This window comes from Pleurodeles waltl, chromosome 2_2 (genome assembly GCF_031143425.1).
Source record: "Pleurodeles waltl isolate 20211129_DDA chromosome 2_2, aPleWal1.hap1.20221129, whole genome shotgun sequence".
Classification (NCBI taxonomy): Eukaryota; Metazoa; Chordata; class Amphibia; order Caudata; family Salamandridae; genus Pleurodeles; species Pleurodeles waltl.
In genome coordinates this window covers 1,089,252,198-1,089,265,873 of record NC_090439.1, presented here as the reverse complement: position 1 = coordinate 1,089,265,873, position 13,676 = coordinate 1,089,252,198, and positions in this window count along the sequence as shown.

Below are 13,676 nucleotides of genomic sequence, written 5' to 3'. Positions count from 1 at the left end.
TGGAAATGTTTAAATTCTGAAATTGTGAGACTGTGAATTAAATATTATTGCGGCATAAGGAAGGAGTATGGGCTTCAGTTATGTGTGCTTTTCGTTACATATGTATGTCCTTTTTCTCTTCACATCTCACCCATCTGCACATTTTCAACTTCCTCTCTTTCCTCTTCCGTGCCCTCTTTTCCCGCTCCCCTGAATGAACTCCCTTGCATCTCCCTCATTTTGCCAACCCAAACATACACTGCACTCATTCACATTTAAGCACTTTATTTCATTCTGCGTTTGCCTTCTGAATATTTTGACCTCTATGCACCCCTTCACACACATTTACACTGAATTTCATTTGCAACTGGAACACATAACCATTGTTCTGTGTGCTCTGCGGAGACCAACCCACTGTCAGGCACTTTGCTTTGCCTTCAGCCTCAGCACCAGCGCTCTAAATCTAATCCCCTCAAAAATACCTGTCATGAGTCAAAGTATGCACTATGAAAGGATAATACAATGCACAGAAACAGAGCATGATGAAACAGCTAACTCTCTTGAGGAATGCAACATAAAGTAAAACATGAAATATGAGGAACTAAATGGATGACACACATAACACAAAGTCATGAAGATAGGGCCAGCTTTAACACCATACAGCAGATAACTGCCCTTACTGTTAGCACGTATTTGTTCCCTTGAACTTGAGTCGGATATTTGGATCCATTTTGCAAGGGAGCAAGAACACTGCTCGTCTTTTGGAACAGTTTCACTAGCAACAATCTGCAGTCAGTGCCTTGGGTGTCACATGGGGGAGGTTAGAGTGACAAGTGGTCTCAATATAATAAAAATAACACAAGATTAGCATTAAAACACTTACTGTTACCGAAGACAAGGCAATAAATCACACATGCTTGCATCCTTCTACTGCGTGATGAGTGGGGAAAGGGCGGAATCTATACCTGTTAATGACAGATGGCTGCCCTCACACAGGGATGAAGAATCCAATGCCCAAAATCATGAGGCTAAAAGCAATAGTGGCCTATAGTGGATACAGCCGTAGACCACAATGGAAATGAAGGGCTTTAGTGCAGTCAGCCCTGCATCATGCGTCATAGTGTAAAAAGTTGATTTGTTGCCTGGCTTCCATCTCGTGCTTCAAAGCGAGGCGGGGCAGGCAGTCTGGTACAGACAGCCCAGACTTAAATGCATCTATTTGTTAGTGATACAATAATATCTCTAAACAAATTGATCAATGTAATATTTTTTATGTGGATGTGTAGGAATTTCAAAGGGGCGTAGACCCTCAGCCCTAAACGAGAAACCGCCCCTAGAAAAAGGTCTCCTTATGTCACATTTCGATGCATATACCTATTTTTCAGGGTCTCACAAATCGTTTCCCGCATTGACATATTAACTGTCGTAGAGATGCATTGCTGTAGCCCACAGCCCCAGAAGAAACCAGTCTTTCATCTGTCCATCTTCCCCAGTGACTCCTATTGTCCCAAAAACTGTGATTGCCTCAGAAAAACGGCAATATCACATCCTGCTGTGTGTATCAGCAACAGCAGGGCCAGTAAAACACAGCATGCTGAGTTACAGGTTGAATTCCTCTAAGATGCTGCTGCTTCCAAGTGTAATGGCACAGTTGTGTATGCAGTGGTCTGATCAGTAGTTGCAGTAATAGATAACCGAGCCACTACGTGTGTGTGCTCCTGGCCTCTCCCCAGTGGTAATTGCTTCATATTTTATTTCGACCTATGTCAGGCTTCTCCAGAGTCACGTCCCCTTGTCCCAGTGGCCATGTCAATAATAAGTTGCATCTATGCTGTACTATTCTTCAGCACATGTGCAGTGTAGTTATCGTCCCTGGTTGTGAAACATCTGCTCCCTTCAAGCTATAGTGGCACACATTCACCCCGCGGGTGGAAGGGACTTTACTGCACAAGCTCACCAATTGCCCCTGCACTTAGGGGAGCATGAGTGGCTTCAAGCTTGGTCTCCTAGGCCACATGTCAGCCAAAGGAGCAGCTGCTAGAAACTGCTGGAGAGCTGTTGATGCAAAGGCGGAACCAGTATTGCAGCCCAGAGGGTGAGTGTCTAGGAACAATAAAAGGAACGGGGTTGGGCTTGGATTCTTTTCATGGTATAACGGGGCAGGTGTATGACATTTTATAAAATGTATATTTGTCCAAGGGGCAAAGACCCAGATTTAAGAGGGCCTAGCGCCTCCTTGCGCCACATTAGGGTCAATTTTTTTTTTACGCTAATGTGGCCCAATGAGGGCAAAATCGCCACGCCATATTTACAAAGTGGAGCAATGCATGCACTTTGTTACCCCTTGAGCTACATTACGCCTGCACCGGTACCCCGTTAGGTGATGCGGTTAGGGGGACCGCATCAATGGCGCTGTGGAATCTGTGGAATCTGCACAGAGCAGGCGTTAAAAGGGGGCACACCATTGCTTTCAATTGGCCCCTATGTAATGTGGAGGATTAGCACCTACACAGTACATCAATAGCCTCAAAAATGTCAATGCTACTGCCCCTACCTTGCCCATTGGTGCACCGTTTATTAAATACGCCATATGTTAAGTAGAGGGCGCTAAGCGGCACTAGAAAAGTGGCACTTCTATGGATGCAATGCCACTTTCTTAAATCAGGCCCAAAATGTTTTCGAACTTCCTGCATGAGAACTCAATGACCCCATTTTATACCATGCATTGAAGTGACAGAATATACCATACTCTAAACATACCACGGTTTTATTGCTCTCACATATTTGAATAGCCCCAGGATCCGTATATAAATTAGTTCTCTTTAGGGAAGGCTTTGGTTCACAGCAGTGCTCTGACTGCCAGCACTTTTGTTATGCACAAACTCTGATTATAGAGGAGTTCGGGATAGACCAGTGTTGTACCTGTGCCATTGCTTGCTTTCATATCTTAATTTATGAGGACGCTTCTTGGGGCTTGTGGTAAATTGAGACAGCATGTACCTAGACTAACTACTTGTTTACATTTTGCAGCTGGATATACTCTGCACAGGCTTGTCAACGTTATAATTTTATGTGCCCAATTCACAAAGCTATTTGAGCAAGCCTACTCAATGGGGAGAGAAGCTGGTGGGAAGCGTAGTCCCATGGTTGAACCGCCCTGTTCGATTGTGCACACTCAAAAAAGTGCACTCACCGACTCCTATTCAACCCATTCCCATCAATCGAAAGGTTGAAATGTATTCCAGATGGAATTTGTTCGAGAGTATTTTTATCCAATGGAGACATAAAAAAATTGCTCTGTTATTCACTGCTCTGCCAGTTTTGCGTGAGCAAAATATACACGTGTAGAGTTGCTGATACTAACATTTAATTTAGTTCTGGAACCTGTTTTAATTTGGTGAAAGTCGTAACTCTGCTTCAGTACAATGGCATGGAATTATGGGTGCATTTTTGTGACTTAAGAATGAGAACCTTAATTAAAGCACTTTTGCAACCCTCACAGGCTTGTTCACAAACCACTGCCAGCACTCTCACACCCATAACAGACTTACAGTCACACATTTCTGAAAGCACTCTCATGCCCCTCATGCTGCAAAGCCTGTAGGTTTGACTTATTAAATGAAAGTGCCTCTTTATTGGCTGGTGAGTGTGCGCCAGTATCCAATGACACATTGGATATTGGCAAACAGATGAATGCAAAAATGTGTCAGTGGGTGAACAGATTCTGAATGATTTAATGCAAGGACAATCGGATTAGTGGCAGCATGGATGGGTGCATGCTGGTCAGGTGACCTGCTCCTCCGTTGCCTACTCACTATGCGTACCACAGAGGAGGGGGTCAGCTGGTACCAGAGCCGGTGCCAGTGGGTCAGTTGCTGACCCACTCCCCAGTTGCCCCACAGCATTGAAAGTACCCCGGAGGAGTGAGTCCTCTCTCTCCTTCGCCCTGTGTCCAGATGGAAAGAGGGCACAGGAGCCACTGCCTAGGGGGCTGTTGACTGGCCCCTCTTTGGCCCTCACAGTGGACACCCACATTTTGGCTGTTTGTTCAAAACGTATGAACGGATTTTTACTAAACCAAGAAAAAAAGGACTAAATGATGGAAAAAGGAGGATGTGGCATAAGAAATGCGATCTACAATGGGATTTGCTGTTAGAGATTGGGCTTGACCAAAACCTTGATACTTAGGTCCCCTAATCCAACTTTATTAATTCTCAGCAATCAAACACTGTTTTTAACACCTAGTTCAATGTTTCATTTTAAAATATGTAACCACATTATATGATTCAGTAGCAACATTTGTTAAACCAGACCTTTAAGCCTAATTACACGGTAAACACAGACACACACACACAGAGATACACAGATACACAGGCACATACAGACACACACACACATGCACGCTCCCCCAACACACACACATATATGCAATGCACATAGTGCCACTTCTATCCCACAAGTGAGCTTCACATTTATTTGCGCCATTTATAAAACGGAAGAAAGAGCAAAATAAATCAATCCCACTTAATTACAGTAGTTCTGTAACTTTTCTGAGCATCTTATAAAGTGGTGTTTTCTTTTTGGTAGGATCAATTCATGTGGTCTATTAACTCCACTGATGGAGGATGGACCCCTATCAATGTCCATTAACAGTTCCTCAGTACTTCTTCTTTGTACTCATGTGTTACTTTAGGAATGTGTCAGCTCAGCTCTTTAGTCACTTCAGTTTATCTCTTTCAACCACCTGTGATTGCAGTGAATTGTGCTTCTGGAAGATCTGCCTCAGAACTGTTTAGATCCTCTTTTGCTCTCGCTGCTGGCAAATGAGGGTCCTGCACAATGTTTATGCCTTATTGATGTCCATCAATTAAAGTGAAAACAAATAGGATGATGAATTATTATAATGCCATGTTCATTTTAAGTGCTTACTCATGGTGCCCTGATCCTGAAGCACGCCCACCTCATTCTTCGAGGTAATGATCACATGGAGAGTGGTCACACTTTTGTCTTTTTTGCTGAAATTATTTTGTCCATCCTCTCATACCTTCTTCGGATATGCCTAAACAATGTATAATCAGATTCAGTGTTGTATTACTGTTATCGTCTTTTTTATGTGATGTACAGTGATGTATGGATTAGTATTTGCTCATATCCACATGGATAATCACATAACCACATAGGGAATGATTATACTGTATATGTGTTCTAAAACTAGAGTTGGACCCTTTGCATATTGGCTTTGAAGTGCTAGATTGAGTTCACCTTATAAATAAGAATGTTCACTTCGGTGTGCCTCCTCAAGTGCTTCTCATGAACCTCCCTATCTGGGGATTAGGGGGAGCGCCCGGTGAGATCTACTCAGCACCAAGTGGTAATACCTGCTGCCTTCCCGTCAGAGAATAGGAGAACAGAAAGGGGGCTCTCATTCTTCTCTATGACAAATTAGGCTCTTCTGGATTTAGCGAGTTATGTGTTTGTCATCCCTGTCACAGTCTTCCTTAGGGTTTTCATGCATATGTGTGATTGCTAACCACGGCCCCTAGGAGTAGCAGTTTCCCATAGATGGTATTGAACAATAAAACTGATATGCATGTCTAATGAACACATAAACCTGAGATACAAGAATGATCAAAATTATTATCAGCAGTCATAATATAAATATATATATATATATATGTCCAACTAAATTTCTCCGCATGAAGAGCCAAATCTCGAGCTGGGTGGCCTCGGTGCAGCGGGGACGGAGCACCCGCGCTAAATATCCACAACTATCACTCCCTTGAAAGAGATGCACCTTAGCCTTAGAATGCAGCTGTGTGGGGCACTTTACTTCCCAGATGCGTTTCGGTGTTAGCCTTAATCATAGGCTCATGGTTCCTTCTGATTGAAAAAATACCTACGTAAATGTACCAAGTCCCCCCATAATCACGGTCCAGTAGTCCTTGATCAGCGAGCACCCCCAGACTGTGTAGATGAAGGAGCTTATCTCCCACTGGAGTCTCAAACAGTGCAGGTGTTGTGCTTTCCCCAAAGCATGTAACCTTCGTCTGTCATAATATACTCTAGGCAGGATCTTGAAATGGATCAATCGGAGTTGTGAACTAATTTTCACTTTGTGTGTGTGCATCAATGCTGCCTCTCAATCAATATCCTCTGAATCCCCTAAATTGTCTACCAATCGTCAAAGCACTCTGATGAAGGAGTCAGGCATATTATTATTAATGGTCTTATATGTCATTACTACCGTCTCTCTCCACAATTTTTCCATTAACAATCTTCCCTTCAATAGAGTCCCTTCAGGAATCTCCTCCCCTGGGAGACCCCAGGCATATCTCAGTTGCACGTAGCACAGGAATTGCATCTCACTCAGGTCAAACTTCCTTTGAAGAGGGATAAATACATAAGATCTCCCTCCTCCAGTGTTTCCCCTATTTTAGAAATTCCAATACGGTCCCAAACTTCAAAACCATATAACTTCCTCAATTCCGGCAGCCATTGCCCCTCCTACAGGGGAGTCTCCTTCGTAGGTTGATGGTGCCATCACAGGAGGTTTGTAACCTTGCCCCAGGCAATCAAGGCCACCTTCGTAGCAGGTTGAAGATGCAGCCTCCCTCTATCCATAAAGGTAATGCAAACACTTTTTCCTCTCCCACTGTGACCTCTCTAGCAGAAACGAGGAGTGACCCAAGGAGACAAATATCCAATCATTGATATTGATTAGGTAGGCCACCCAGTAATACACTTCCAGGTCAGGAGAAAACAACTGTCCATTTTATTGGTTACCCTGCAAAGTTGTTAGGGCAATTCTGGGGTGCCTTCCTTCCCATAGGAAGAGACGCATGTTCCTTGCTACGTTGCTACGTTGCTATGGTGGCAAAGACCTCTGGAGAGACATGATAATATGCATTTTTCAAAACATACAGCAACTTCGGGAGGGAAATAATTTTAAACAGAGTTGTGCACCTCAACAAAGCAAGGCGAAGTCCCTTCCATCTTTCCATGTCATCACCAGATTGCAGACATAGCAGAGGTCCATTTTATTTGTCATAAATATACCTAGATATTTAAAACCTTCGTGCATACACTGAAGGCATTTGGGAAGAGAGTGCAAAGTCATCTATCTCTGTGGATTACATAGAATAGATTTATCACAATTAATTTGACAACCAGAGCAGCTCCCATAATCCTCAAACAGCTGAAAAATCTGCCGTAGAGAGGTTGATGGTTCTGTCACATACGAGAGTATGGGCCAGATGTATGAAGCATTTTTCAAGTCGCAAAGGGGCGATTCGCAGAATCGGCCCGTTTGCGACTTGAAAAATGCTTTTGGGGATGTACAAAGCCCAAACAATTCGGTATAGTGACAAGGGCGTCCCTTCCTAATACCGAATCCAAATGGTATGTATGATTGTTTTGTGACCGCGAATGCGGTCGCAAAACAATCGCAGTTAGTGCCAGTTTCAAGCTGGTGCTAACCCATTTGCAAACAGGAAGGGGTCCCCATGGAACCCATTCCCCTTTGTGAATGGCAGCGAAAATACTTTTTCAGAGCAGGCAGGGGTCCCACGGACCACTGTCTGCTCTGAAAAAATGAAAAGAAAACTTTTCACTTTTGTTTTTAAAATGCATCTCGTTTTCCTTTAAGGAAATGGGCTGCATTGAAAAAAAAAATGCTTTATTTAAAAGCAGTCACAGACAGCAGGCCACCATACCTGTGAGGGCGGCCATCCCCAATGGGGTCGCAAATTGCGACCTACCTCATGAATATTCATGAGGTAGGTCATTTGCTACCCCATTGAGAATCGCAAACAGTGTAAAGTACGCTGTTGTACATCCTGTTTTGCGAGTCGCAAATTGGGAGTCGCAAAACCAGATCTTTGTACATGTGGCCCTATGTCACCAGCATATAAGGAAATATTATCTTCTATTCTGTCTCCTCCCCAATCAGGAAGTTGTGTATCTCAGGAAGGGCATGAAACATACATGCCAGTGACTCTATGGTAAGAGCAAAAAAGCAACGGGGACAGGGGGCAGCTCTGCTCAGTACCCCTCCCAATTGAGAATTCAGAGGAAAGAGCACCATTAACTCTAACTGCTGCTATAGGGGCTTGATATTACATGTGCACCCACTCTCTATATTTGGGACCAGACCCAAATGTTGCCAGTGTACGTTCAAGAAACAGCCAGTATAGCGCATCAAAGTCCTTTTCAGCATCAAGCGCCATGGAAAGATGTAGGACTGGATGATTCCTAATTAAGTTCAAACAATGGTGCATGCGCCATAAATTGTATCTTGTTGACCTACCCGGCATAAAGCCGGACTGGTCCCTATGGAGCAATACCTCGTTGAAGTCATGTGGCCAGTACCATTGCTAATTCCTTTACCTAAACATTCAAAAGTGAGATTGATCTGTAGGTGGCACATTGCTCCTTCAATCTGCCTTCCTTCTGAATAGCAACTATGACGGCCCTTCTTTAATCGGGAGGGAGGATCCACTGTTGTCTCACCTCTAGGAACATTTTCAAGAGATGAGGGCCTAGCAGCCCGCTAAAGTGCATAAGTAGTTCTGCAGAGATCCAGTTAGGACCTGCGACTTTATTGGAGTTCAGCTTCACTTTAGAGGCATGGACCTCCTCTAAGGTAATTTCAGCTTCCAGGTCCTCTCAGGCCTTAGCATCTAGGAAAGGGGTGTTCACAGCTCCAAGATATCTATCAATCAGGAAGGCCTCCTGCAATGGTCTGCCTTCCTCATAATACCTAGCAAAATCTCTGCAAGCTTCCCCAACGTGGGGGGCTGGAGCCTTGGTGGGGATATGCACTAACCAGTATGGCTACCTGCCTTCCTCAGAATCCCTGCACTCCTACATATTTGCCACATGGCCAACGATATGCAAAGAAGGGCTCTTCCGAATCTGGATCACTACACTTCCAGATCTGGGGGTAAAGCCAGCATGAGCTAGTGTGACATAGGCTCCTTGTCCCAGGAATTCACATTGTGTCCCATTCCTGTAAGAGCGCCATCTCTTAAGGTGTTGATTCACCAGGCCCCTCTTGACCTTATCTCAGAACCCATTCACATTCCAAGAAAGGACCTTAATAATCTTAGCATCTACTGAGGAAGCAACACCTCCACTTGTGGCAGTAGTCCTTTTACATTTGGGGGGGAATGTGAGCCTTCATTGAGAAAGAAATGGAAGCAGAGGGGGAAGTTGGAAATCCACAAAAGACCCCCAGTGATTCTGTCACAGGCACCTGCAGGTGGGGGGGGGAGGTAAATATCGTGAGGTCCACAGAAGGACTCCTACCTGGGCTACAAATCTGTTACCTAACCAACCTAAACAAGAATTTCCCAAACATCTGTCAATCCCTCCCTCCACCCCACCCCAAAGACCCCTGTAAGCATAGAACCCCATGAACTCCTTAACCGGGGCTTAGTGGTCTGTATCCCACCACAACCACCCAAACCCTGAAACCTCAAATCAGCAAAACACAACTAGAGTCAACCACCTCTGGTAGTGGAGACCCTTGTCCCAGTAACAAAGAAAAGTCCTGCTCAGACTCAACCAGTCTTCTGCAAATGGGCAAGGAGAACCCAGTACGTTGACCTCCAGCCCCGGATCTCAGCACCTATCCCATTTTTACATTGTCATCACCAGCGTCAGCAGCCACTGCAGTTAAAGGGGATTGATCCTGCTCATGCTCTAGGTGAGCAATAGCTGCTGCCAAAGTATGAAGCACATCTGAGCAGGTCTCTATGTCCTCATCAGAGCCACCATGTGTCGAATTTCCTGTGTGGCTGTTAGCGCTGTCTTTTTTCCTGGTGGTCGCAGTCTGATCTCTGTTCAAGTCCAACAAATTTGCACCTAGTCCCATTGGTCTTGTTAGTCTCCGTGGCATTCTTCCTCCTCCCCTTTTCTGCCCCTGACTTTTCCTCCTGAGCCTCAGTCAGTCCTTCAGTCAGGGACCTCCTCCACCCATATTGTGCAGGCCCATTTCCTGTCCCCCACTCCTGGACATCTTTAGACTTTCCTCCAACCAAACCCAGGAATCCTGTGGGGTCTGAACAAAGAACTCCTTCCCTTGGACCAGTATCTTCAATTTGGCCCGAAAGAGAAGCATGCATTAGGTTTAGGTTTTGTAGGTTAGCCTTCACCAAGTCAAAGATGCGCTGTTGTTTCTGTACCTCCTCACCAAAGAAGAAAAGGACCTTCACTCAGTCACAAAGCAGGCTGACATGGGTGGCATGATGTGACAAAGCCAGAACTCAAGGAAGCACAGCCTGTTTGTGCCCTCAACCCCCTCTGAGAACCCTACAAATCACAGATTATCCCATCTGGCCCAGTTATCTGCATCCTCCAGCCCCTACTTAACATCCTCCGTAGTAGTCCTTGTCTCTGTCAGTTCATGGCGGGGTTCACAGACAGTATCTTCCAGATCTGATATGCGAGATTCAGCTGACATGACCCTTTCTGCCACATTGCGGAGTTCTTGCCGCAAAAGTGAGACCACTGACTGCACCTCCCCCACCTTCCCCTCCAGGGCTTCTCTGGAAGACTGTATTGCCAGGAATAGGGCGTGATTGTCTGGCATTGCGGGGGGGCAGGCTCAGGCAGGGGGATCATTACCTTCGTATAACGATCCATCTTTCCTTGACAGGGGGGCTTTGGGTCATTATCATTTACCATCTAATTATGATTGCCTCATCCAAATTGTCTCAGCCCAGCCAAGAAGTAGCTGGGTCAATATGTCAGTAGAATACCCATGCCTAACTACCTGAGGGGAATTATTGAAGCACTATTCCAGAAAGTAACACCTTTTCACCCAAGCAGCTTGGGCGCCGCACCGACAGCAGCTAAGCCAGGGCAGGGGTGACCAACATTTTCATCCCTGGCATCCGTGCCACACAGGCAGAACTGACAATTCCCCAAGCCTACTTCGGGGCTAGGATATCAATGGGGGGCTGTCTCCTTGCACCACAAACTCCTTTCTCCAGCATCTGCAGCACTTTGCTCAAGTGGGGACCCACCTACCCCAAACTAGTCGGCGACCGAGCTCCCCCACTCACCTAGTCAGTTGCACAGTGCCCCACTCTGCAGGGTACTCATAATCTCAAAGTTAGCCAGTGCTGCGTTTTAGTGTGAAGCTCGGTTCAATCTTGCAGTCCCCTCCACCGTCTGCAACCCAGAAATTACTTTGCCTGCTCCGGGGATGGGGAGAGGGCAAAATCACATCAGGGCCTTTCAGACTCAGTACTGGAGAATGACTGGGGGAGGAAATAGACACGCTGCATCAGGGGCCAAAATCCTGCCTCCAGCAAGCCCCAGGCATGAGTGTGGACAGGGTTGGTGGCTGAATCTCTGGTCCACGCTCACCTTCTGTTCGCCTCTTTCTCAGGGTCCCCACTCAGGCCAGAGACCTTGGCCCAGGCAGCACACACCAGCATGGCCGTAAGCTCCAGGGGCGGGAACAGGCAACAACATAACCAGTACAGCAACGGTGGCCAGGAACAGCCCAAAGCTCGCCCCAGCCAAGCTACCAGGGTCATTGCACCTCTTCTCCTGTGAGTCCTCAGCAAAGCTGAAGAAGGCCGCGCCACAAGCAATGGGGACAGACAGTCACAGCCAGTTGTGCAACCCTCCGTGGCCGTTGGAGGCCCATAGCCCCTGTGGGTCTTAATCCCCCCAAACAGTGGTGGTCACCTAGGGCAGCAAACTCCATATGAGTGGCCGGGCACCAAAGACAAGTATCAGTTCGTCTATTTGGGATATAGCCACAGACATTTGCAGAATTATGGAGCAGGCCTATTCTGTCATCATCTTGGCTCCACCTCTTTCCTCTCTTTTTTTTAATCATTCTCCTCCATCAGTGGCCTGCCCACTTCCTTGATGTGCTGTCTTCGTTGGGTGTTGCCACCATCACCTTTTATTTTCCTTCAATGTTTGCCGGTATTTTTTCACAGCCATTGCTTGTTCGATATATATACTATTTTGTCTCATGCTTATTTTCCCTACCTTGTTCTTAACCTCTCTCTTCATCTTTCCTATCCCCTCATGAATCCTCCCACTCATTCAGTTCTTTCTTTACATCTTACCTTATTTACGGATTCCTTTTCCTTCTTATATCTGTTTCTCGAATGTATTTCGATGAACACCTTCTATCTCTTATTTATACATTTCACTGCATACTTCAAAGCATTGTCAAAGAATGGTAAGGGGTTTTAAAATCCTATTAAACAGCAGACAGTTGTATCTCCTCTAACTAAATATAATCCGGGTGTTGTGTTTTTTTTATTAAAAAAAACATCTCACAGAAGGTGAAACTTTAAAACTCCAAAAAGTTTGGGTGGGTTCCATGTTTGTATGCTTGACAGTTAATAAGAAAAACTGAGTTATTACCTTGTAACAAACATCTTGACCTTACTCTACTATCGCACAATAATGCGGGTAGATGGATTATGGTTCATTTTAAACAAAATTCCAATTACTACATAATGTCCCTGCTCCTACCAATGTTGGTTTTATCTTTTGGCCTGCTGTCCAAAACATGCCTTCAAATTGATGATTCGTACTTTGTTTTAGGGGGAGATTGCAATCAGATTATAGACCCATTTCTAGACAGGCAATCTTCTGTGCGATTTGTACCAAACAAGATACATAAACAATTTTGTTCTAAAATCTCACACAGTGCTTTACTAATTTGTACCAAACAAGATACATAAACAATTTTGTTCTAAAATCTCACACAGTGCTTTACTAAACTTCTGGAGGTTGTGTTATCCTTCTTCTAAAGACTACACTTTTTATCCCCCCACACATGGGTCACTATCCAGGCTTGATAACATCTTTTAAAGCAATCCTTTATCCCTCTGCCTGTCTTCTGCTACTATTCGTCCTACGTTATTTTCAGATCACGCCCCATTGATAAGTTATTTGGAATTGATTCCCCCTGTTAATCAGCCTAACAGATGGAAATTTAATAATTTCTCTTCTTCAAGATGTTCATTTCCCTTCTTCCTTTCTCTCATTCATTGCTGTTTTTTAGGTAAATGATAATATTGTCCCCCCACCTCTTATGGGATACTTCAAGGCAACAAACAGCTAGGGGGTTCATCATAGACTATGTTTCCCGACAAAAAAAGGCAAAGAATAAAGAACACAAAGAGTTATTGTCCACTATTAAGACGTAAGCATCACAATTGTATGCCTCTGTTGCTATATCTACAGCCCAAGCTTTCTCTATGTTACTTAAGAGCAGCACTTGATTTTATGGGGCAACAACAAAGTAGGGAAGCTATTGGCTGACTATATTAAAGTCAAGAAAACAATTCTCTGGCATTGCCTCTCAATGTAGTGTTGTGGGTCATACCTTATATAGCAGTGGTCTTTAAACTTTTTATTGCCACGCCTCCCGAGTAAAAAAAAAAAACATTGGATCTCTCTCCGAATTTTTGCACAATTATTCTTTTTTTTAAATTGGCAATGTTTGAATATTTCAAGACTCATTTAAACATTGCAGTTATGTTCTGTTACTGTCTTAAAAAATGTAATCAAATACAAGGTGTCAAACATACTATTCCAGTCAGGCATTCCTTACTAGCTTGTAAAAGTTTTCACAGTGTGATTATTAGAAGTGGGGGTTTTGAAGAGTATTTGGAGTCCCTTACCTTTTGACACAGGCTCCCTTCTTAGATTAAAAT